The sequence below is a fragment of the Peromyscus leucopus genome, chromosome 9, assembly GCF_004664715.2.
Source record: "Peromyscus leucopus breed LL Stock chromosome 9, UCI_PerLeu_2.1, whole genome shotgun sequence".
NCBI classification, from domain to species: Eukaryota; Metazoa; Chordata; class Mammalia; order Rodentia; family Cricetidae; genus Peromyscus; species Peromyscus leucopus.
Window position 1 is genome coordinate 84,183,068 of NC_051070.1, and position 25,813 is coordinate 84,208,880.

Consider the following 25,813-nt stretch of genomic DNA (forward strand, 5'->3'; position numbering starts at 1 on the left):
TGGCATGTGTGTACCAAGTCCAGCACTTTCCATGGACTGAGTTCCCACAGCACTCTAGGACTAAACCCATCATCACTCCAAACCGATAAAGCAACGAAGACTCAGAACTGAGGGACTTTGACCATGGCACACAACTGCCACTGGGCACCCCCACATACTCCTGAGTAGCGCCCCCTCCCAAACACCCCTTTATTGTCAACAAGGCTCAGACTGCAACCTGGTTTGGCATCTTAGTCTGTGCTAAACTTTGGGGACAAACCATGTTCCACTCACTGGTGTTGTACACTCCAAGGGGACGACCAGCTAGCCTCTTCTGTCTACCTTCCTGCCAGCCCCAGTCCCAGGGTCAAGGCATGTGGAAGGGCCAAGTCCTCTGTCATTGCCCTCTCCACCTATAACCAGCATAGAAGGACATCCATCCCGGGGCTGGGTTTTTATATGCACAAGCCTCCTGGTCCCCTGGGCTACACACCAAGTCCTACTGCAGTCGCCACCATGAATGGCAGCATTCTCTACCCATACTCCACCGCGCCACCTCTGCACAACCCTCTCCAGGCCTGTAAACACGGAAGCCACACATGCAGCAGGGCCATGGCAGCCAATAAATCTTGGCCTCCTGTTTCCCTTAAAGAAGCAGAGCAGTGGAAGACACTGTGCCAGACCCTGCAGAGTGGCACTGGGGCTTTCTAGCCAGCCCTCAGTGGCTGCTCCTCATCCCAACAGGAAGGAAGAGAAGGGCAGCTGCTTCATGTGCCCCCCCACCCTCCCGCAGGCTTGTTTCTCTCACGTTATCAAAGCTAACATCCCCCACTCCACCACTCACCCCAGGGCGGGGAGGATACAGGGCCTGATGAAGGGAGTGGAGGTCATTTTTGAGTTGCTTCACAGGCTCATGAGGGCTGCTGGGGAAGGGATATCAACTGGGAGCTCCACTCCCCAAGCCTAAGAGAAGACTAAGCAGACAGCCAGGTCAGAAGAAAAAACAAACCAAGAGCAGGCGCACATGGAAGCTGCCAGGAAGGGCGCAGAGGCCATCCGTGGTAATGGATGTGCCTCCACCTGGTCTTAATAACGGGGGCACTCACCCCGGGAGGAGCAGGGCAGAGTCGGGCCTATACCCTCGCTCTCCACCGACGCTCTGCTGTGTGCTCTTGCATCCGGATGAAGCGTAGCATGAGGGTCCCAGCATGGAGCCCATCCTCCTGGCTGTGGGGGGTTGGTTCAGCTTTTCTGGAATCAGGTTACCACATGACCACAGACCTACCACACAAAGGTCTTTCGGGTTAGGACCTTTCTAGGACACCCCATTCTGTCTGTGTCCCCTGAAGCCTGGCTCCTGGCTGAGAGCTGGAGCCCTGTCCCATGCACCCCCTTGCCTGAGGAAGCACACAACGAGGGGAATGGAGGGACTTCAGGCCCGTGTGGCTCTGTGCCCTGTAACTGCTGAAGGCACCAGAAAATATATTGACCTGTTACTTCTGGTCAGAGACCAGAGCCAGACAACCAGAGGGAGGGCCAAAGTCCCCCTGCCCTAGGAGGCACTTAGGTTCCAGGAGGAGATGTGATCAGTCAGGTTTCCAGGGTCAGAGTTGCAGACTCTGGGCCAACGCACAGGGCAAGAAACTGGGGCACATTCCAGTACAAGGAGGTTTAGGGATAGCAGTGGGGAGGGGAGGTCAGAGGCCGTGAGGAAGCCTGGACTTGAGCCACCACCCGTTCCGACTTCAAGTCCACCAAGGAACAGAGCCCTGAGATTCCCACCCCACCTTACACTTGTCCCTTCGAACTGCAGGCCCACACTAAGGGAGAGCTAGGGAAGTCAAGGGGACAGAATGCCCAAGGTCATCCAACTAGCTGGGGTCGGTTTGGTTGTGTGGTTTTTATTATCCCTGTGGGGGCAGCTGATGGGCCTAAGAACTGGGGTGTTTGGTAAGTGTTCTGAGTCATTGATTAACTTGTGACTTTCCAACCTTGGTTACCTGGCTGACGGAGTGTTAGACACCTGGCTGGTACCTGGGCCAGGGGTGAGTTGAGAAAAAGCCAGATAGATCCTCTGCCCTCTCTGGCCTCTGTGACCTTGCACCATGGTCTGTCCAGGCTGTGAATCCTGAGAGACAGCTCTGCTCCACGAGACCACGGAACCCAAAGCAGGAGGTGAAGCGGCCCAAGCTAACGCTGCCGTCATCAGGTTGTGTGCACAGCTGCCCCCAGACAAGTGAGGATATGACCTGTTCTTTAGAAGAAAAGTGATGTCCAGCCATTGGGCATCAGCACTGGCTGTGGACTGGCACTGCCCAGCCTGGGAGGCAGGTCAGGGGGCCCCGGGGTGGGGGAGACCTGGGGCTAAGATCCCTGCCATCAGAAACAAGACCTGCCTCTCACACACACACACACACACACACACACACACACACACACGGATTCCAGGGTCCTTCTTCATGCAGCGAGCATCCATCCCTGCCTCACATGGCTGAAGAAAAGGAATTCCCTCACCCTCTGCTCTGTGCATACAGGAAATCTAAGAGCTTGTTTGTATCCTTCCATTTGTATGCCTTACTCAAATGTCCGCAGGTCTGGGTCTGTGAGTAAAATCTATCTATTCTGTCCAAGCACCCAGCACCAAGCCTTCCAAACCTAGTGCCCAGCATTCAGCACCAGCCAGGTACTTGTAAGAGCTCAAGCAGAGTCTGAGGAAGGCGACATAACTGGACCCTCACCTTGGCAAGTGACATCAGAGTACCAGAGGGCTGGCTACCCAAGCTCTGTTACCCAAGCTCTGTCCTCCAAGGATTGTCCCAAAGTAACCCTTATGCTCCTGGGTGCCACTGCATTGACCAGCACTACCCAGTGGTATTGGTGGCCTTGCAGCTCAGGAGCCCTCTAAGATTATGGGAAGGCATGAAACCTGTGGACATAGCCCCAGCCCTGGAGATGTGAGCATGACCTCCAAAGCTGGTCCTGGGGCTGAACACCACAGTGGAATGCTGTATGTCCCATTGCACCAATAGTCACCACCTTCGGAGCTGCCACAGGAATTTTGACGCATAGCGATGACACCAGCTGCCAGTGAGCCAGAGTGAATGGCAGGCAGTAGGTCCCAGCCCTCTGCATGCTTCCCAACATTCTTCCAATGAGTGTAGGCACAGGTTCTTCATGGATGAGGGAACCAAGCTCCCTTAACAGTTAGTACCTCCTCGTGTCCACATAGCTGGTGGGTTCTCCAGTCTCAATTTCTGAGCTACCGCCTGCCTCCTCGGGAGGTTCATAAGTGCTAAGTTCATGGATAACTCATCACCACTCCCAGACACAAAGCACAGCTCCCTTGAGGCTCCAAGGGCAGGAAGACAGCAGCCTTGGGCCAGGAAGCCAGGTGAATAGATGCCGGGATGTCTAAAAATGGCTAGAATGCTTCGAGGGCTGCGACAGTATGCTCCTCCTGGCTTCTGACATGACCCTCAAGGGATCTGCCTGGACTCCCAAGGGACAAAGGTGCTGGCAGTGAAGGAAGACAAAATTGGAGCAGCACTGCGTGATAACACTTGAGGCTAAGTATTCACTGGAGGCTCTCACCTGCCTGCATAGAAGGATGGCAAAGTCTCCTGACCGCCTTCTGAAGGCCTGTGGTTTCCATTCTGTGGACAGGAACACATACAATGGGTGTATTGTAGGTGACCAAGTGGAGGTGAGCAGAACACCTCTTGTGAGGTCAGCCTACCCCAAGCCTAGAAAGGCATCTTCAAGCTATACTTGAATAGGTAAAGGGATGACCTTGAGGGTCCTGGATAAATAGGTATGCAGTGTGTTGATGCTCTTATGAAGGAAGCATCTGGAATGGGCAGGAAATGTCCTTTGAACCACTGGAATCCCTGTGCCTAAAGGGTTTGAGCTGTGACAACAGACTCTTGCCAGGGCCTATGGCTCTGACATTTCTTCTGAATCTAGTGGCAAAACCTCTTTTGCCACTGGCACCCCAGAACAAGAGAGAGGGAACTGTAGCTAGAGTTTGCCTGCCTTGCCCACAGTCAGGACAAATCTGTCACCCACCAGTCCCACAGCTGCTCAGACCCAACCAAGTAAACACAGAGACTTATATTGCTTACAAACTGTATGGCCGTGGCAGGCTTCTTGATAACTGTTCTTATAGCTTAAATTAATCCATTTCCATAAATCTATACCTTGCCACGTGGTTCATGGCTTACCGGCGTCTTTACATGCGGCTTGTCATGGTGGCGGCTGGCAGTTTCTCTGACTCAGCCTTCCACTTCCCAGAATTCTTCTCCTCCTTGTCCCACCTATACTTCCTCCTGCCTGGCCACTGGCCAATCAGTGTTTTATTTATTGACCAATCAGAGCAACAGATTTGACATACAGACCTTCCCACAGCAGGGAACCTGGTCTGTGTAGACCTCCATCATCCTTCATGGCCCAGCCAGCGCTGACCTTTTCTTCCCATCCATGTAGCAGGAATTGATGCTCATTAAGCTAGTTGGTTTTTGAGCTTACACAGATGCATTTGATGAGAACCTGCTCTTGTTATCCTAAAAAGGGAAGCGACATCTTTCTAAAAGGGCTATAAAATGGCTTCCTGTGGAGCCCCAAGCCCCTCATTCACTTTGGGGTAACTCAGATCAAGATCCCACCATCCTGCTGGCCCTACCTCTCCATCTTCATCATGGTGAGATCCCTGTAGCTAGGAGCCTGTGGCTTTGCAGACCTGCTTATCCTTTGGTAAAGCTTCCTGGAGTCCTCTTTCCACGCGCCTCAGGAACGCCTCCAGCAGCACCCAAGTTCATCCATGAAGTTCAACCATTCCTATCAAGCAGGGACCTCCGGCTGCAGTGTTCATGCTAGGCTGGAGGTCAAGGATGGTAGAAAGCAGTTCCAGGTCACTTATCACCATGGTCCCAGGCACAGCTAACTCTGCCTTGAGAGACAAATTCGTTGTCTGCCCAAGCCACCTCAAGAATTTAATTGCACCACTGTATTCCAACCCAGATGCAGTCTCCCTAAAACAACTAAATGCCAGCTCCAGAATTCTCTCTACCATCTCCTTTTCTGCCACAGTGACCATTCTAAGCTTTGTTACTGCACTTTGGGGTCCCAGGTTCCCTGAATGGCTACTCTCCTCTTTGCCTCTCTTTCTGAGCATCTTGTGGCTACAAGGACTCCATGCCTTGCTGTGTCACATAATAAGCTAGATTTACAGTGGTCTGAATCTGACATGTAAATGCATGTGTTGAGACTTAATCACCAGCGTGTTTATCATTTATAAATTATCCAGAATCAAGCATTCTGTTACAGCATCACAGGTGAGACCCTAAAATGACTAGGGAAATCCCATGTCCCCAAATGTCCATCTGTACTAAACTCACAGCATCCTGTCTTATTCTCTAGACATTCTTACCTGTGGCAACTGGCTGAATGCCGGGATGCAGGGACTACTTCCTGGATGTTTTATTGTTATGATCAGACTAAGGCTCAGAGACGTTAAGGGTTCTGCCCAAGGTCACATAGCTAGTGTCTGATGGAGCTGTCACAAATATCCAGTCTAGCTGTCTTCTCCATCCAGCTCCCTCTAATACTCACGATGATGGATCTGCCAACTGCTGAGCTGTGTGCTGTGTGCTGCAGTCCTTACCCTGTGAAGAGATTCAGCTAACATCAGAATCCCCAGGACTCCCATTCCCCCAGTATCACAAGTTCTCATGACCAGAGGCCCTTAGTGACAGCGACTGACAAGGACCAATAATTCAATACCAGCTTTTGGAAAAGTATGGCTTTCTTTTTCTACTCATTTTGCAAAAGAAAAAAATCCATTTGGCCTCAGAAAAAAATATTCTCGGTGCCAAACACGATTTTTGCACATGGTGAGGATGTGTGATTTTTTTCATATGTATTTTTTCCCTTTTTCCCCTTTTAGTAAAAACAGTTTCATCCCTGGCAAGAGAGTGAAAGAAAGGGAGTAAAAAAAAAAAATGCTATAGAAAAACCATTGCTTGGCTATTACAGAGACCAAAGCCAAGAGTTTAGAAGCTCAGTAGTTAAAAGAGAGTAAGATCTAAGTAAAGATTATCAGAGTATGAAACAAAAGCTGGGCTTGGGGGCTGACTCCCATGTGTCCTTGCCCAAGCAGCTCAGTCTTCAGGACTATTTAGCTGTCCCCCAACTCTCAGGGGGGAAAAAAGGCAACAATATTGCCACACTTCCTACCTATGCCCAAGACAGACATTAGTAATCAATCACAGCAGGGATTCAGCCTGAAGCCTCCAAGAGGCTCTTACCCACTGATTAGAATTGGCAAAGAAGATACAACAAAATCGCTCCCCTACCCCCACCAATTCATTCACTCATTTATGAAGTTACTGCGCATGGAGACAAGGAGTGGGCTGGCAGAGGTTACAGGGAAGTTGGCATCAGTAAGCCTTCCCCCGACTTTGCTGCAGGCCCTCAGCTAGGTTTTTTCACTACCTCCCCATCTTCTGCATGTCATGGAGGAGAAAATTCTGGGATTCAGAGAATGACATCTGCAGGCTTAAGTCTTCTGCCTCGGTGGACTTGCCAACAGGATCTGTCCTGTGTGTTCTGCCGGTCACCTGGGGTTCACAGTGGCGTCTCTCAAGGGCATAAGCACACCTAGCAGCAGCATGACCTTCCCATGTTTGTGGGGAGCCCGCAGACATCTGTGAAGGTCAGTGTTCCTACCACCCTGGAAATGGTTTTTGTGCACTGCTCTTGCTTCAGTTTTAAGAATGGAGTTTTCTACGGAGCTAGCATTTCCAAATTATGCTATGTAAAAGACGTCCGTCCCTAAGATGTCCTTGAAGATTTTCCACAAGAGAACCTGAACCAAAATGCAAATAAAATGAAACAGAAGTGAAGAGATGTGCATTCGAATGCACTGGAGGAGCTCAGAATGTTCTCTCTTACCCTCAGCATCGTCCTGTGTCCTTGACTACAAAGACCAGGAGAAGTCCTGCTGAAAGTCCTGTATACCAGCCTTTCAGTGTGTGCCTGTTTATAAGAAGCAACTCTTGGCCTTTGGGATCAGCAGCTTTCCCTTACTGTAACAGACACTTGATATAACCAAGTTAGGGAGAGGCAAGGTTCTTTCATCTTACACTTTGGAGGTCTCGGGGAGGTGCTGGATCTATGGCTTGTGAGCCTCTGGCAAGACAGCATGTCAGGCAGAGGCAGTGAAGCAGCGCTGGTCACCCACTCTGTGGCCAGCAGGAAGCAATGGGAAAAGGAAGAGGGGGTTCTGGGGTCCAACTCTCCTCTTCAGGGACACCCCTGCAGTGATAGGAAGACCTGCCTCTCAAAGGTTCTGCACTTCCTGATAGCACCACTCTGGGGACCGATTCTTCCCAGACCACACTGGCCTAGAGGAGAGGGTTAGCATCCAAATTACAGCATCACTTACTAAGATTCTGTTAAGCATTATTTAAAAAACAAAAATTGGGCTTAGCTACACACATTTGAGGAGAAATAACCTGGAATCAGAAAGACTAAGTCTGAGCCTTGGCTGGTGGGGGGGAGGGGCGTTCTGACTAAGAAAGTTCTCCTTTGGTTGTTTTGGAACTGTTGCTGTGTGTTTGTGTTATTGTTGTTCTTTTGTTTTATTGCTACAAGGACTTCCTACATAGCCCAAGCTGCATCGTACGTAGCCCTGCCTCATCCTCCTGAAGGCTATCGACAGCCCTGTGCCACTGCCTCTGCCAACTTCTGTTTTACTTTCTATGAGATGGAAAATCACCACAATTTACTTTGGGCTTTTAAAAACACCTATAGAGAAGAAAATTGAAATTGCTCATAATTTCGTATTTATAAACTTCGTTAAATTTTTAATAGATCCCCTTAAGTCTTTTCAGTGTTTTAAAAAATTTGAAGATACCTACTTCTGTTTTTTTAAGATAATGCACAATTTGATATCCTATTTTTTTGTTATCTAACAACTAGAAAAATGTGTAATTAATGAAAACATCTGACAACACTCTGAAAAAGGTTATGTGTGGTGATATTGTGTTCCCCAAAATATCGTGTACCTTAATAAACTTATCTGGGGTCAGAGAACAGAAAAGCCACTAGTTAGGCAGTGATAGCACACACCTTTAATCCTAGCATTCCAGAGATAGAAATCCCTCTGGATCTCTGTGAGTTCAAGGCCACATTGGAAAAAGCCAAGCATGGTGACACACGCCTTTAATCCCAGAAAGCCAGCCTTTAATCCCAGAGAGTGGTGGTAGAAAGCAGAAAGATATATAAGGCGTGAGGACCAGAAACTAGAGGCATTTGGCTGGTTAAACATGTGGCTGGTTAAGCTTCAGGCTTTCCAGCAGCAATTCAGCTGAGAGCCATTGGGATGAGGACACAGAAGCTTCCAGTCTGAGGAAACAAGACCAGCTGAGAAGTTGACCAGGTGAGGTTAGCTGTGGCTTGTTCTGTCTCTCTGATCTACCAGCATGAACCCCAATAACTCACCTCGGGTTTGATTTTATTAATAAGAACTTTTAAGATTCCTGCTACTGGTATGTTTAAGTGACATAATAAGATTCCTTTATTTGAATATTATCTAAAATTTTGGACCAGCTATTTGAGAATTCATAATTATTTGGATTGTGGTAAGGCAAAATGAGGTAAAAGTGGTGTTTTATGAAGCACTGGAGGTGGGACCTCAAGAGTAGCCTGGACTCAAAGGCAACATCAAGACAAGAAAACATTGTGAAAATATCCATGCTGAGGTCAAGGATGGCTATTAAAAGCCTCTTTAGTTCAAGGTTAGGCTTTGGACATGCTAAACTTGAAGCAAGCCTCGGGCCAATCTGCTAGCTCTAAGGCCCTGTGGGATTGGTGACTGCAGGTGTCCTGTTATAGACCTGTGCCGCGATCGCCAGCCACGCCAAACCTTCCCCATGAGGGCTGCCGCTGTTCCAAGGCTTTCGTCATCAGCGAGCGAGCGAGGCTGCAGGGAGCATGCTTGCCATGCATTTTTCTGTTCATCTGTGGTTGCTTTCTTAGCATTGAACCTCTGGATCACCTTGAGGGAGCTTCTGGGTGCCCTGATGAAGTAACCAGTGAGATAACTGAACACCTGGTATTCCCAGCATCCCCCTTCCCTCCCAGCATCCCTGTCCCCCTCCCAACATCACCTCCTGAAACAACCTCTAATCACATACTAACTAAAGGGCGATGTTTCTTTTCTCAGTGGCTTTTGTACGTCTCATGCAACTCCTCCCCCCCTTTTCGAGATGTTTATATTTTTCTCCATGGCCCTTTCTAGGTTAAATGTGAGTGCATGAACACACATACATACCACTTGGAATGTGGATAAAGTTTTTATCTTCTCAATTTAGGTTGTTTTCATATTTTTCTGAGGAAGAAAGCAAAGTGTGGGATACATATACCGTGCAGAACAACTTAAAACCATATAAGAATGTTGAACAGTAGTAGCTCTTGCCTTTAACGAGTCGACTAATATTTCTGTCTCTTTGAAACAAGGATCATCTTACACCTGTGGCTTTAGAGCCTGGCCCTACTTTCTTTTTATCCTCAATAATATATTTTCAATCTTCAGGAACACCACACCATAACTCACTTGTTTATCATAACACGGGAATTCCACTATTCTGATCCATCATTAACTTAAATATCTTCTAGATTGGGACTCTTGGGTTATCTCCAGTTTTTTGCCATTGTTTGGAGTGCTGTGATGAATGTCTGAGAGCCCTCATCCATTCCCAGGTCACTGGTTACTTCTCTATCATGAATACCTATAATTGAGGAGATAAGTTCCAGGCACGTGTTTTCACTGCTTTTCCAGGAACTGCTGCCTACTGATCAGCTTTTATGACATAGAGTGGTTTTACAGCACATAGTAGAAGTAAGAGTCACCAGAGGCAGCTACTGTTGGACTTTTTTGGTGAACCCTGCCATCTCGGTGGGGATGTTTATGTAAGTGAACCAGAGGTTATTGTGTACATACACTGGACAAACGTGTCAGAAACCAGGAATCGTTTTCTGTGCTGAGAAGACAGTTCCTTGAGTGAAAGAGCTTGCTACCAAGTTGGGGGTCTGAGTTTGATCTCTGGAATCCATGGGGAAGAGAAGCATCAGCTCCACAAAGTTTTGTTCTGACCTCCACACATGCACTGTATACACACAGACACACAAACACACAGACACACACACAGACACACACACACACACACTCACACAGTGACAACATAAAATCCTGTCTTAAGAAACAAAAGAAAAACAACTTTTCCATTTAAAAAAAAAAATGTCAGAAAGCGGCAAAATGAGATCCTGTGGCTATTTTAATGAGCTCTGGTTTTTAAAAATAGTAACATGAATTATTTTTCACTTTTACTGACCATTTGTTTTTCTCTTCTGTCCATCACTTTTCCTCACTTTTGGCATGTTTATCTTTCTCTCATTGTTATGAGCTTTCTGTATAAATCAAGCATATTAACACACTACATCTTATAAGCATACCAAAAAAGGTAGCTTTCCTGTTACCTTTCGGTATTGTTATCATACCCGTGCATATTGTAGTAATAACTGCATACAGTCTTGCCTGTCAGAGTTGTCTCCATAATACCTTTTATCTATCACTGCCTTCAAATGGTCCTCCACACTGGGTCAAGTCTGACCTGAATTTCCTTCTAGTGTCTTTGTGACTTTATTTGTGTATACAAGCCTTTTTTTATTCACCAGGATTTTTTTTTTTTTTTTTTTTAGTTTGTGATTGGGCTAAGAGTTTGACTGAATTTCCTCCCACATCATTTGCTGCTGAATAACCAATCTTCTCCACCCTTGTCACATGCTAGATAGTTACACATGCTCCTGCCCATCCCTGGCTGGCAGAGCTGCCCCACCTATCACTCCCTTGTGCTGGGCTGAGAGGACAGAGCTTTCTGGTGAGAACAGGCAGGCTATGATGACCCACTAGACATGGCAGGACTCAAGTCCTCTCAGCTCATTTGGATGGTGACTGTGTTCAGTATGACAGTGGAGAGCCGCCATCCACTCTTCAAGCAGAACACACATGGACTCCACTGGGAAAGAAAGCATCCACTTCAAAGTTCAGCTAGTGCAAACGTGTACAGAAACTCAGTCTTCCTCTCTGCTAGTGGCTGTTAAATGTCAAGCTGTCAGGACCCAGAGTCATCCTGGAAGAGAGTCTTAATGAAGCATTGTCTAGATCAGTTTGGCCTGTGGGCATGTCTGTAGGGGACTGTCTGGATTGTTAATAGAGGTGGAGTACAGAAGTAAAGAAAGCTAGTCCAGCACAGTGGCCAGCAGACAGCATGGCTGTGTTTGGTTTTCCCTGCCTGTGACTGCAGAGGTGATGTGGTCAGCGGTCACCAGCTCCTGTCTCTGTGGACCAGAACCTGGAATTGTGAGCTGAATGGACCCTTGCCACCCTTGTATTGCTTTCTGCCAGGATATTTTATCACAGCAGCAGAATGAAACCAGAACAACCACACTCTCAGTTCTCCTCCATAGAAGCAAAAGCTGTTAGTGATTGCTGCACACTATATGGAAAAGATAGACGTTAAGGATATAGGGATAGATGGATGAACAGGCCTCATCTTCCACGCCCATTTGCACACATTTGTCAAATAAATAAAGTGCTTCACCTTAATAAACACTTAATAAATTAAGTGTTTCACCTTAATCACTTTAATCTCAGTGATTGGTCTCAAAAACGAGCCCATGTGTGTGCACAAAGACTACCCTATTGCTCTTAGTGGTTGTTTGAGTTCCCCTGAGTGATAAACCCTCATCTCAGCCTTCAGAGATGGACAGTGGGGTCTGTGACAGTTGGTTAGTTTCCTTAGTAACCATGGTCCTGGCCACATTTTTCTTCCCTGGCCACTCCCTACCTACAGAACACAATCCATAACCCTGGGTCTTGAGACTCTACAGTGGAGTCCTACTTTGTTGGTGAGTCCAATTTCAATCATTCTCCAGACCTCTGATTTGCCACCCCTGGCCTTTGATTCCCTGGGAGACAGAAAAGGTAGACTCCCAGGAAAGGGACTACAGACTGTTTTCAGGGTACAGATCAGGCTGTTTAGCCCTCAGTCTCTGGCTCTTGTTGAAGAGGGATCTTAGACTGAGTCCTTAAGAAAGGGGATGAAATGAGAGTAAGGTGTTTGGGGGGAACCTGTACCAATTTTACAAATCCATAGCAGTGAGCATCAACAACAGTGCAGCATTGGTCCAAAGAGAGGGTGCCAGGGCTTGAATGCAAAGATCCCCAGCTCTCAAAGACTTGACCCAGCCGAGGAGCAGCACCTGCCCATGCCATGCTGTGAAGCATTCCTGCTGCTCTTACACAAGGTCCTCCTACAAGTGCTGACCCCAAGGTCCAGGCTGCTTGGACCTTGCAACTGCCCATGACACAGACCCCAGCCTTCTCCAGACAGAAGCCCTGGCCTCCATCTGCACAAACAGGAAGAAATACACACAAAGCCTGCCTAGCCCTGACTGCCTCACACCAGAAGGAGCACCTCACCCCACCTCACCTTCTTTGACAATTCTGCACATGTATATAATGTCTTTGGGTCATTTCCCTCCCCATCACCCTCTGTCAACCCCTTCCACTCCCACTGAATCCCGGCTTTTTTCTACCAGGCCTCACCCCCCTCCCTGTTTTCACATCTTTTGGTTGGTTTGTGGGTTTTGTTTGTTATGTTTTCTGGCACACTGCATTTAATTAGGGTTTCTTGCATGAGCATGTTTTGCGGTGGATGTTGTTGACTGGAACATGGGCAACTTCACAGGGGCTACAGCACTGAGAAAATGCTCTTCCACCAACCATTCACCCCCACTGGCTCCTCACACAGGGGCAGAGTACCAGGAGCACCATGCGCACCGTTCTCTCATCTGTGATGGAATGTGGATAGCTTGATCTTGTGGAGGTCTCATGCAGATAACCAGAGCCATCATATATACATTATATATAGTATATCCAGATAACAGCTTCTCACGGCACTTCTCTTCATCCTCCACCCCTGCTCTCTTTTCCCTTCCTCCCTTCCACGGTGTTCTAGAGGTGTGAAGGAAGCATGCAGGAGCCAGGTACTTGGGACCGAGTGGCTTCCAGAACAGAGCCTTGCCTCTGCCACACAAAGCTGCTGAGGGGCTGGCTCATTTCCAGGCTGAGGCAAAGATCTAGCAGAGAGGGAGATGTGAGCCAGAGAGGAAAGCAAGCCCCAGCCAAGGACTCTGCCTTGAAATGAGGACAACCTTTCTAAGATGGAAAGACCAGAAGGTGAGAACAGACCCATCAGAGCAACTTTGTTTCTTCATTCTCTCCAATAGCACGAGATGAAAGCCTTGTCCCTCAAGTCCAAATTGGCAGGAGGAAATCTACTGTGTATGATGGCCCAGCTGATTGCCTCTCTGGGTCTTAGTTTTCCCATCTGTAAAATGCAAATGGCACAGCAACACGTACCACATTCCTGTGGATTATCTAAGCTAGCTTACAGAGCATTGAAGATAGTTACTGACAGGTATTACCAGCACAAGTAACATATATGATCCTCTTTCTGGTCATGACTCATCTCTCTGCTTCCACCCCCTTTACAACAGACTGTTCAGTTATGAATCCATCAACAGATCTATCCACTGATGAGCCCAGAGTGCTCATGCTGCATACAGTCCCTTCCCACCTCTGAACGCTGCATCAGAGTCCACTTGGCACTCAAGCCTTGGAGGAAAAGTTTCATGTGTAGTTAGAGTTTTCCTGCCTTGCCCACAGTCAGGACAAATCTTTGTCACCCGCCAGTTCCACAGCTGCTCAGACCCAAGCAAGTAAACACAGAGACTTATATTGCTTACAAACTGTATGGCCATGGCAGGCTTCTTGATAATTGTTCTTATAGCTTAAATTAATCCATTTCCATAAATCTATACCTTGCCACGTGGCTCGTGGCTTACTGGTGTCTTCACATGCGGCTTGTCATGGTGGAGGCTGGCAGTGTCTCTGACTCAGCCTTCCACTTCCCAGAATTCTTCTCCTCCTTGTCCTGCCTATACTTCCTCCTGCCTGACTACTGGCCAATCAGTGTTTTATTTACTAACCAATGAGAGCAACACATTTGCCATACAGAACATCCCACAGCATTCATGTTCAAATTACAGTAGTTTTACTGGTTTTTGTTGTTGTTGTTGTTTTGATTTTTTTTTTTTTGTAGTCAAGTATCCTGGTGATTTGTAAATATTCCAGTTCTCTTCTTCTCTGAGGTTTGTAGAACATGAGCATCTCAACCCACTTTGGATGTAGTCATTTCAAAGATGGCTTGCTCCGACCAATGGGAAGTGATTGGCGGTGAAGTGTGTCAACGCTTGCAAGTCAATTGGTGTCATTGTGCTGTCTCGCCTCTTTTCTGATTTGATTCCATGCAAGGATAAGAGATGCCAATGGAGGTGACAGCCGGAGCAAGGAGCAAATGGAAGAGCTTCTGAGGGCTGAGGCAGGAACAGGAGTACTCATCATGCTTCCCCAATGGAAACCCCCCCAACACACACACACACACACACACACACACACACACACACACACACACACACATACACACACACACACACCGATCCTGCCTCTTTAATAGCTACATCCAAGTGAATTCAGAGGAAAGGGTCAGATTGGTCATGGCCAAGGAGTCTCTTGGTAGCTGGAAGGCTGGATGAGATTTCTGAGGGCAGAGACCATGGTATGGCCACCTCTGTAACCCCAGGTGTCTGACCAAGAGCCTTCTCTCTAGCTGGAACCGAGAACAGGTTTGGTGATAGATGAACTTGAGGCTGAAATCCCAAGAGAATGACCAGTGTTAGGGATTCTGAAGAGGAACAAACCTGGGTTCCAAAGCAACTTCACATGACATCATATGTGTGACTTTGAACCAGTCCCTTAAGCATGCTGACATCAGCTTCCTCAAGCATGGAGATAATGCAATATTGACTAATAAGATTGGTACCAGGGAGGGGGTGGGTGAGAAGAGAGCTACAGTGGGCTTTGCTTAATGCCTCCACGTGAACAATGCCAGACAAAGGTCTCAGTCCTGATCTCACAGTTTCTGGCAAGGTGACCTCAGGTCAGGTTTTTCCTTTTCTTTGTCCCTCCTTTGTGGCTGGATGGAACTAATACCATTTAATTCCCAGACCACTGCAGCATTCTAGGAGATGGCGCAAGGCCACCAGTATGGAGCCAGGCACACTCTGGAGGCAACTGCAGGGGTCAGTGCAGATCTGGGCTATGGCATAGCACCACGGATACCTGCTGGGGTCCTCCATCCCATCTCTCCAAACAGCAGTGTGGTTTGACAAATGAAGCTGCGTGGGAGTGATAACACAGGATAATGGGTCCATTTGTGATGTCTTCCAGGGTCAGGTTCAGAGCTGAGCCTTCTCTTGGATCCCTGGTGACTATGTTCTGGGGGCCTCAGTGGTGACATGTCTCCCAGAGCTGTTGAGGCCAGGTTGCTCACACTCCTTGATTATTTGTGTAGATTCTCCATAAAGCTATTCCAAGGCTTGTTAATACATGCAGCCAAATAGTGGTTTGGTGCTGAATGATCCAGAATGGCTGGAGAAGGCTCCTGGCTTCACAAACTTGCTCTCCTGCTGTCTGTCAAGAAAACCCAGTCCTCCTTCCCACCTCCCAGCCCCACGCTCTAATCAAGACATTATTCACAAGGTGGTATCAAGACACCTGGGCTCCTCCACATCTAGAAATTGTTACCTCATCCATTAGTACTTATTGAGCACCCTCTGTATACCAGCACTTGGCAGTTTGCCGATGCCATTGCACTTGGTCTTTCCAGACATCTGTGAGTCATGCATTATTGACCTTATTTCCCAAGCAAAGGATTGAGTTTGGGAGATAGTAATTAAATTGCCCCCAAACACAGGGAAGATGATGTAAGTCCTCATTCAGACCCCAAAGCCAGGCCACCTCTCCCTCCTTCCAGTGCCCTTCCTTATTATACAGAAAGCAAAGAAAACATATGAAGAAGACAAATGACTTTTAGGGGTTTGGGATGTTTTCATGTGTGGGATTTCAGATACCCCAAGAAGAGTGGTGCCATTGGGCAGGGGGTCACTGTGACTCTGCCTCAGCTGGCCATTTTGAAAGGGTTGTACGTCAGCAAGTCTGGAGCATTATAACCTGAGGACTCTTCTCAGAGAAAGTGTCTAGTCTCCCTCAATAAGTGCAGGTGACACCATAGAAACTGATATGATCTAGAGCACAGTCCTAAACTTTAGGGGACACCACAATTTCCCCATAGTACTGAGAAAACTTCTGGTTAAGGCAGGGGCTATCCCTCATGGGTTAGCTGCCATGCTGAGCTCTCCATGAGGGGATGGGAAGGGGTTCTGAGCAGGAGGAAGGGAGGCTGGGAAAGGACCCCAGTCACTCGTCTCCCTGGTCCTCCCTTCCTCCCCTTCTGCAGCCAGGTACTTTGTCTTTGCATTGGCCCAGTAGCTCCCCTGTAGGTGTGTGGCATCATCTCCCATCTCTCCCTGTCTTCATCTCCCACTCCCCTGCAAAATTAGAGACTGTAGAAGCATGTTCAAAGGGAAGTTTTGAAGGGAGAGGTTGGAGCCATATGACCTGGAACAAAGGAACACTGGGCAAAAACACTGGGCTCTGAAATCTCTGGCAAAGGAGCAGGTGCAGTCTGTGTGATGCCAGAGGGTGGCGGTGGAGCCAATGACCCAAGCTTCTGGGGGACCTCTCAGGATGCACCAGAAATAGAATGGAAATTCAGGTGTCCCTCAAACTCAGAGACCACTCCATTGCAAGTGTCATCTCCCAGGAAAAACTTCCACACAAAAGACTAGCAGCTCCATTTCCTAGCAACCTCAACAGGTCAGAGGGCTAGAGGCCACAGGGTTCTGGAGGACAGGGACACCATGATCTATTCTTTAAGGCTGGGGCCATAAGGAACCTGGGGCCATGGCCTTGTAACTGGTGTTGTACTCTGTGGATGGCTACTCAGAAATCCGTGTGTGAAATAGAACAGACGGTTTCTGTTATCCTGTGTTCCATCTCTCTGTACCGTGACATCTTCCACTGCAGACCCCAAGGCACTGAGATATAGCACCACGTGACTTTTAGAGTGTGTCACTACAGCTAGAAGACAGAGGCAGGAGCTGGGAATTTAACCCCACTGATCTAGCTTCAAGCCCCAGGCCATTAACATGAGGTAGACTCTGCTACGCAGAAAGACTCTGGTGCAGAAATAGATCCCATGAGGAATCCTACCTCCGTGGTGCATGGAGGGCTGATGGGAGGTGACATTGGTCAATCACTTTGCTCTGGCCTTGATCCAGGGGGCATGTTTCCTAAGTGGTAGCTATGGTAATTAACGTAGGTATAATAAAGGACAAAGCCCCCAGCAGATTGTGTGAGGGAAAGGGATGTTGATGACTGATGCTCAGACTACCAGCTGTGACTGCCGGTGCCTACCTTACAGGAGTTCAGTGTCACCTGTCGTGCTAGGTCACTGAAGTTTTCTTTCCAGGAATATGTCTGCTCTGTGTGGTACCAAGAGAAGATAGAATGGTGTCATGCAATGGGCCAGGTCCCCCCCATACCTCCTGTTCAGGGACTTCGCTGAGACGTAAGTACAGTCACATCCATTTAATAGATAAGGATCCAGAACTTTCCTGAGAAGTCAGAGCTAGCTGGAGGGGGGGGGGCAGTTCAGGGATCCAAATCCAGTTCCTCAAAGATAGAGGCCTAGATCCTCTGCCTTGAATTTAAATCCTTTTCCATGGCCCACAGATTTCTAGAAAAAATTAGCATGCCCTTGACTTCCCACTCATGCACAGATCACCCCAGAGTCTACTTCAGGACTTAAAACCTAGAGGTTTCCCCCACAGGTCTGAGTCCCAAAGACGCAGCCAGCAGAGGCTGCCTAAACCCTCCTCTTGACAATCTCGCTGGCAGAATCCCAGAGCTGCAGAGCTGAGGGATTGGGGAAGAAAGCTTTGAAGTCTCCCTCATAGGGAGCTGCAGAAAGCGGCTTGTTGTCTTATGCAGAGAGCAGTTGAGGATATCAAAGGGAAGATAGGATGTTAAATTTGAGTGATCAATGTTTAATAGTCACGGTTGTAAGCTGTCACGGGGGATGCACTGGGTGGGGAGCCTCACAAGTTGCAGGATTTGAGCTACCACTGCTGTAGGTTGTGGAGGAGCCCTCTGGCATCCCTGTGTGCAGGGAGAATGGATGAAGAGGTACAGGGGTGAGCCCACACCCCTCTACCTGGCTGCTTATGTGAGAGGAGTAGCCTAGAAGAAGGCCGTGATCAGGGGGAAAGTGAACACATAAACTCTGCCCAAGGAGCAATCAGTCACACAGATGTTGGCCTCTCCTTATCAGGATGGTCAAGGGCAGCTGTGTTCCAGCACCCAGCAAGGCAGAGTGGGGTCCACCCTGGGCTTAAAGGGACTTGAAGATCTAGGTCTTGGAAATTTTGCCAGGGAAAACGTTGACATTCCATTGAAACTTCTGTGGGAAATTCCAGACTAAGGGCAGGAGGAGGAGATTGTGTGGACTCCAGGAGAGGGTGATGCTAGGAAGAGATGGGGCCTTCCTCTGCCGGGCAGTCCTGAGGAGCAGTGGAGTAGCTCCTTCTAAATATCCTAACATCCATAATGTCTGTCACCTTTCCTTTCACAGAAGGAGCTCAGAGGAATGTCAGCTCCCGTGTGTTGTGGTTTGAAGACCCTAGCAGATGGGGGGAGCTCCCCCAGACCAGGCCCTCTGTCACCTTCATGGGTTGACATGGCAGGGAACTCAGCTCTGGCCCCTCCCCCTCTGGAGCTCCCAGGCATGCAGGGCTGTGGAGGGGCAGGGCTGAGGACCAAGAGGAGTGCTCCCTAAAAGCTTTCTTGGCTGAAGAGCACGAGACAAGCTGGGCTGTCCCCACAGGCAGCCCTCATCTGTTCCCAAATTCGGGCATCCCAAGAGAGCGTCAGGAAAGGCTTAGAGGAGTGGGGATGTGGACTGATGGGCTAACAAGTCAGGAAACCTCAGCCTCAGTGCCTGGCTAGGCAGGGGCCGCCAGACCTCACATGGCTGCCTGCCACCTCCTGAGCAAAACACAATTTCACGACTCTTTGGGGGATAAAGGATTTTATTTACCTCTTTTCAAAAGCTTCAGAATTCTTCCTGAACATCAAATAACTCCTGGCAAACACATCCCTGATGAGGAACATGAAGTGAAACAGAACCAGATGGGCTGACTCGCTCTGGGCTCTGGGCTCGCACGGGAGGAGGAAGGGCAGATCTCACTCACAGTGAGGCTGGGCTGTGGGCCACAGGAAGTGCATCGGGAGGGGGGCACAGCCTTCCAGGCAGGGAGGGGACAAAGTCCCCTGGACCTTGCCGGGAGATGGAGTCACACTGCCTGCCATCTGGCTTTGTTGGGAAGAGAAAAGAAATGGGGCTTCCGGCAGCCTGTTGGTGGCACCCCAGCAGTGTGGATCTTGCCAAACCTGGCATCTAAGGCACTAGGGACCCAGTGGACCCTGAGAGGTAAGTTAGTGTCATGTGATGGGGGAGATGGGGTGGCCAGTGTATTTAGAGGCCTCTAAGACCCTCCTGAGGACGCTGCTAACTGTCCAAACAGTCACTCATTTTGTCTTTCCTGAACTGGTTCCAGTCGGCTGAAACATAGCATTTCCCAGTCTCTCAAGAGGAGGCTTGGTGGTGGCAGGCCTGACCAGTGGCAAACAGGGTCCACAGGGACGGCTATGAGCTTCACCTGGCTCTTCCTCCAGACATCTCTCCTTTCTTGGCACACCCTCGACCCCCAGGAGGGAGGCTGCCGCTGGAGACGAGCTGACCAAGGCTGGTGGGACAGGATGAAGCAGCCTGGGTCCTCCAAGCTCTGTGGAGCCACTGCCTCAGCCTTGAACATCTCCGGCCTTGTGCCTGTTAGTAAGGCTGAACTGCTGTGGGGCTCAGCAGACGGTGTCACGGTTCTCTGTGGAATATAGTCCAGAGCGATCCTGGCACCAGACCAGTGTTCTCAGTCCCAGGTGGGCAGTCCCAGAAATTCAGACTCACGTATGTGCTACACCTGCGCTCAACTCGTACACTCCCTAGACTCTCTTCTCTTCTGGCTCCCCCAGTTGCCCTAGTGGGTCTCTGGCCCATCTCCTTCAGGAGGTTCATGCCCTTCCACTTCAGCAGAGGCCACCTGGTGTTCGGTCCACCCCCATGACCTCTCCAGACTCTAGCCTGTCCTTTGAGAGCAGACTGTTAAAATATAGGTGACGATTTCTAGCTTATGCAGGGTATAGGAATTTCAACATGGAACTTGCCTATATAAAATGGAGCTTGTTGTGGCAAGCCAGGCTACGTTAGTCACCCAGGGTAGTAAGAACCACATGGGAACTCATAAAGCTTATCCACTGATTTTTTTTTCACACGGACCTTAATGGCAGGATCTTTTCTAAGACAAACATTTGAGGTGGAATCTTTTACATGTAAGGCAGGCAGACGATGAGGGGCCTCCACAGAGCACCATTGGAAGTCACCATGACTGGAACGAAAAGACCAAACCAGTCACTCACTTAGCGAGCTGGGCAGAGCTGGAGAGTGGCAAAAGGGTATGGCTGCTGGGGGTCCCCACCTCCTCCAAACCAAAGACCCCAAAGCGAGACACAAGCCTACCCTCAGAGCTTCCTCTAGCCCAGTGGTTCCAGCCCTCCTAATGCCAAGACCCTTTAAAACAATACCTCACGTTGTGGTGACCCCCAATCATAAAATTCCTCCATTGCTACTTCATGGCTGTAATTTCGATACTGTTTGGAAGCGTACTATGATAACTGTGTTTTTCAACAGTCTTAGGCCCCCCAAAGAGGCCACGGCCCACAGTCTGAGAACTGCTACTAGCATATCCTTAATTGAGATTCTACCAGCTGAAGCCCAGGCCATTGTGTGCCCCGCCCACTCTCACCCTCACCTCCCCCCCACCCCACCCACAGGCTGCAGCCCAAGCTTTACTCTTCTCCATTGCCTTGTACCTTCCTCTCCAGCCACAGCTAATGCTTGTCACCATCCACACAACCTTCTCAGAGACTGATGACAAGCCTCTCCCGAAGGAATGCTTCCAATGAACCAGATTTACAGGACATTCGAGCCCTTACCTCTAAACTCCGGCCTGACCCTCAGGTTTTCTCCCAAACTTCCATCTTCCCATGGACACTCCACCACTCTTCTCTACCCCTACCTCTCCTCCAAGCCCATGCTTGTGGCCCTATGTGATGCTGAGACCATCTGAAGCTGTTGTAGTTCCTGTCCTCCTTTTCTCTTGGCCCCACCCCTCGGCCCCTCCTCCAAGGTCTAGTTCATTTTTCCTTCTTTCTGGAGCCTTCCTTGGTCCCTTTACCTACCTCAGCTTCTGGAGGGCAGTCACAGTGTCAGCATGCATTCGGCTTGCAGTGTGCTTGTGGAGTACATGAAGGAAAGAAGGGAGAGATCTACCACCTCCGTATAAGGCATACATTCTGTTTACTTGGATGTAGAGAGGTTGGTTGGTGCACGTGTGTCCTGTTTTGCTAACTACGCTCCCACACTCCTCATTTAACAGTAGCCTGTGTTCCTTCTGCAATTTGCCTCTTCCCCACTGTGTGTGGTCCTGGTGGAGGGGAACTCTAGGCTTCTGCCTCCCATTATGAAAGCCAAAGGGCCAACTCCAACTCCCCAAGTCTCCTGGGCCCCACTGGGGAACAGGAACGTGCCTCGACCTTTCTTCTGGGAGCACACATCTGCTGAGAGTCATGCATAATGTCAGCCGAGCTTCTGGGTTGCCGGCCACAGCGTCCAGCTTGGTCAGTTTGAGACAGGCAGGGATTTATTCCATAGAAGGTGAGAAAGATCACAGGCCCGATGGGAAGGCTGGCAGATGGGCAGCAGCAAGACAGCCAGGCCACAGCTGGGATCTTAGCTGAATAGTCCTCCAGACACCAATCCATGTGACTACACACAGGATGCCACCTTGCTTCCCATGCTGGGCACAGCACGGCCATCCTTCCAACTGGTCACTGCTGCTGCGGCTGCTCTAACATCCTGCCACCTACACAGAAGGACCTTGACGGTGCTCTATGTCACTGCCTGCTACTCGTTTCCCAGGTGACATGTAGCTGGCCCATCTATCCATGTGTCTGTGCCCTACCTCAACGGATGCTGGGACCTTGCATTCCAGAATCCTACAAAGGGTGCTGGGACCTACAGGTCCATCCACAGTGGGAGTGTGACTTAGCCACTTGTCCGCAAGACTTTATGGCAGGGAATTTCATCAAGCCAGGAAAGGAGGGATCCTCAGGTGACAGACAAGCAAGAAGAATGACAGAAGCCACTGAATCCAGAGACAGGGGACAAAGCTGGAGGTCACCATCTCAAGCTCAGCAGCATACAGGATCCCAAGTTCCCTGCTGTACGTGGCAGTCACAGCTCCTGATCTAGGTATTCAAAAAGGCCCCGGCTCCCACCCTCCCGGAGTCTACTCTAGGATCCTGTCACTTCTCCAAGCTCCCAACATCCTGCCAATAAATTCCTTTTTGCTGAAGTTAACCAGTGTTAGTGTCTGCCGCCTGCAACCCAGCAACGCTAAGCAAAAGCATGAGTAAACATGAGTAGTCGCTGCTTATAAAATGCCAGGCCTCCCGATAAGGCTGCAGGCCCCTTGGCCCCTCCTCAGCATCCTCCTCTTGGGGAAGTCAAGAGGGCCAGCTGGCTGTGAGGATCCTCTAACTGCCTGTCAAGCTTCAGTCCAGAGCAGGGAGCCCCAGGAAGTACTACCATAGATAACAATCCAGTCAATTGTACCCAAACGTCTTCCCTTTTAATCCAGGTCATTAAGATGTGTGCCTACCAGGATAGAAAAAGCCCCACCAGGCCCCAACACAAAGGACCGAATGGAAAGCTATTCTTCCACTGTTGGTTTGAGATGTGAAGATGTGTGGACCAGAAGAGATGCACCATGGTTAAAAAAATAAAAGCTCACTTATTCTGCCCCAGCTAGGGGGCCAGCCAACTGCTCAGAAGCCTTGCTCATGTGACTTAATTCATTGCTGATTTCCCTCCATAATTTCTAGAGATTGAAATATAATTACGGTATTTTCTGAATGAGTGGACTGAAGAGTGCATGGGTCAGATTGTTTCCTCTGAGTTACAAATCAGTGAGGGACAGACATAGAATTCAGAGTCTGTACCTGCAGCTTGCTTTCTTCCTGCCGATTCCACAATGTCCCATGTATGCCTGACTATGTACATATGTGTGCATATTTGCTTGTGAATAAATACAAATGCCCACATAGGCTCCCCCACCTCTTCATTTAACTGTTATATTGACTCTGATGGTACATGTCTGTAATCCCTAGAGAGGCCGAGACAGGGGTTCAAGACCTGCATGAGCAACAGAGTGAGTTCAAGGCCAACCTGGGCTACTCAGTAGGACCCTGTCTAAAAACAAAACTAAGTTTTAAAAAGGGCTTGGGTGGAGCTTAGAGGAAGAGCTCTTGCCTAACATGTGCTAGGCCCTAGATCTTGTGCTTTGTACCTTCCTTTGCCAGCCCAGCACATGCTTGGGAGCCCTCCCTATCACTGCATAAGCACTTCCTCATTCTTTCCAGCTACTGAGGTCCAGAAGCACCACAGGGCCTTCACTGTCCTCCTCCACATAGCCATTATGATTGTTTCCATTTCAGTTGGCTTATTTGGTTGGTGGATGGGTTTTGAGACAGATGTTCTGAGTAACACATGCACCACCATGCCAGGTTTGTATAGTCCTGGCCCTCATGCATGCTAGACACACGCTCTAACACATGAGCTATGTAGCCAGCTCCATTTCCACCCCTGAGTCTCACGGACAAGGTTGAGATAAGCAACCTTGCTCAGCTCTACCTGGTCCTCGATATAAGCAGAACACAGAGAAATGAAGTTGGCTGTCACTTAAATAGCTGAGGCAGGTCCCAGTGCCTGTGTGAGTTTGGGTATCTGCCAGGGACTTAGATCCCGTATTCCTCCTCACCAGGTTTCACCCAGCCCAAAGTTCGGAGGTGGGGGGGACCCCTGTGTCCTGCTGACTGACCACATTGCTTACAGGTAACTATAAGTGACATAGGGCATCAACAAAAACTACAAGGGGACAAGAAAGCATGTCCACTGTCCAGTATGCCTGGCACATTGGGAGAAGTAAGAGTTGCTAGAGGACTTCTCAGAGACTTTACTGAACAAGCTAATTCATGACAGTAATCCTCAGAGAAGGTGGCGGTGGTGGCGGCGGTGGTGGCAGCGGGCAGCAGGATGGGGAGCGATGTCTCAGGAAAGCAGCCCTTACCTGAACCCCAGACCAGACAATGAGTAGCTTTACCATCTTTCACTGATTGTGACACAAAGGCCAGAGATGAGGAAAGTTTCAAACAAGACCAGAGATAAGGAAAGCTATAAACAAGTGATGTTTCTTTGGGCTTACAGTTCTTATCCAAGGTCAAGAGCCCACAGTTGATGCTGGTGTTCCCTCTGGTAAGGTCCCAAGGAAGTGCAGGATATCATATGGTAAGACACACAGGGAGGAAGAGAGACAGGGGCAGAAAATGTGTTTTCTAGCCTCTCTTTGTTCTTAGGAGACCACCAGCACTCGATCACAGGGCTCCATCCCTCTGATCTTGTCCAACTCTCCTCATCGCCCAAGGCTTCACTCTACCCACTGTAGGGACCTTGTTTCTACCCGCTTAGTACTTCACAGCGGGGACTGAGCTCCACTGTGAGTTTCTAGAAGAGGCAAAGCATTTCAAGCCCTTGCTGCGGCGTGTGCCTCAGGCCCCCCAGGGCTGTAGGCAGCTTGGAGATGTCTCTCCTTCCAGCTTTCCACATAGCCAGCTCCAGACCCTCTAGGAGACCTCTAGCCCCTACCCAGGTCTCCCCACGACCCACCCTACACCTCTCCATCTGCAAAGGAGCAGAGGATACCTGCCTGGGAGGCAGAAGACAAGGGTCCGCCTAACGCCCAGGCCCAGTCACTTGTTTCTCAGCTGGAAAGTGGGAAAAGATGCAGCACCCTACTGGATGGTGTGGCTCAGCCTGAAGGTACACAGACCTCTGGGGCATGTATCACAAGCTGTGCATGGAGGAAAGCCTCGGATATGTCACCCACGCACAATAGTACAGCGGGTCCCCATCAGGGGCCATGGCCACTGTGTGCTACTGTCTTGTTCTCGCTCTTGCTCTCGCTCTCAGTCTCCTTGTCTGCTAGTGGAGAGCAGCTAGGTAAAACTAAAGTCTCTGCCTTCTGAGGCCTGAGTCTGGTCCATCCTTGTCTCCCAGAGCTCTAATGGAAATGACTTGTTCAGTGGTGTATAGCTCAGAGATCACAGGAGGAACAGATGGATGAATCAAGGGGTCCCTGGCAGGAGAGAGATACCCTGATTCAGTGATTCAACAGGATAGCCAGAGTTCCTGGGACATCCACTCAGGGGAGTAGGAGAGGGATGCTCTGATTCAGTGATGCAATAGGATATAGCCAGAATCCCTGGGACATTCACTCAGGGATGCAGGAAAGAGATGTCCTGATTCAGTGATGCAACAGGATAGCCAGAGTCCCTGGGACATCCACTCAGGGGAGAAGGAGAGGGTGTCTACCAGCTAAAAACCCTGCCTGACACTCTGAGGACAGACAAGGGTGATTTTCAGGTCATCAAGAATCAGGAAGAACAGGGAAGAATTCAGCAGAGGTTTCTAGAAGAAAGACTCCCTTCAGATCAACATGGAGTGCCAGGCAAGAATTT

The 25,813-nt window shown here is 49.2% G+C and overlaps 1 long non-coding RNA gene across 1 annotated transcript; it reads left to right on the forward strand.

The window, feature by feature from the left end:
* Positions 1-19,285: 19,285 nt before the first annotated feature.
* Positions 19,286-23,339, forward strand: LOC119088543. The gene is made up of 2 exons (XR_005092195.1): positions 19,286-19,553; positions 22,879-23,339. It is a non-coding gene; the product is annotated as an uncharacterized LOC119088543 (long non-coding RNA).
* The last annotated feature ends 2,474 nt before the right edge of the window (positions 23,340-25,813 follow it).